This window comes from Antrostomus carolinensis, unplaced genomic scaffold (assembly GCF_000700745.2).
Source record: "Antrostomus carolinensis isolate BGI_N321 unplaced genomic scaffold, ASM70074v2 scaffold31798, whole genome shotgun sequence".
Lineage (NCBI taxonomy): Eukaryota > Metazoa > Chordata > Aves > Caprimulgiformes > Caprimulgidae > Antrostomus > Antrostomus carolinensis.
The window spans coordinates 1,604-1,841 of record NW_010331411.1 but is presented as its reverse complement, the minus strand read 5'-3'; the positions used below and the strand labels follow the sequence as shown (position 1 = coordinate 1,841).

Genomic DNA, 238 nt, shown 5'->3' with positions numbered 1-238 from the left:
TGTTGGCGTAGAGGTCCTTGCGGATGTCGATGTCACACTTCATGATGGAGTTGTAGGTCGTCTCATGAATACCAGCTGACTCCATGCCTGGGGTGGAAGGGGGCTGTCAGCACCCTGACCCCCACCCATGCCTCCTCCAGGCCCTCCCATGGGGTCAGCCATGGGTTTGTCCCCCCATTTGGGGTGCGAAATGCTTAGGGGAGCCCTGAAATGCCTCTATGGGGCACCCATGGGAGTT

At 58.8% G+C, this 238-nt stretch overlaps 1 pseudogene across 1 annotated transcript in view; it reads right to left on the bottom strand.

The window, feature by feature from the left end:
• Window positions 1–7: 7 nt before the first annotated feature.
• Window positions 8–238, bottom strand: part of LOC104529036 (actin, gamma-enteric smooth muscle-like) — a 1,744-nt pseudogene continuing 1,513 nt past the window's right edge. Inside the window, exon 6 of the transcript XR_728053.2 lies at window positions 8–173. The product of XR_728053.2 is annotated as an actin, gamma-enteric smooth muscle-like (transcript). The remainder of the gene's footprint in view (window positions 174–238) is intronic.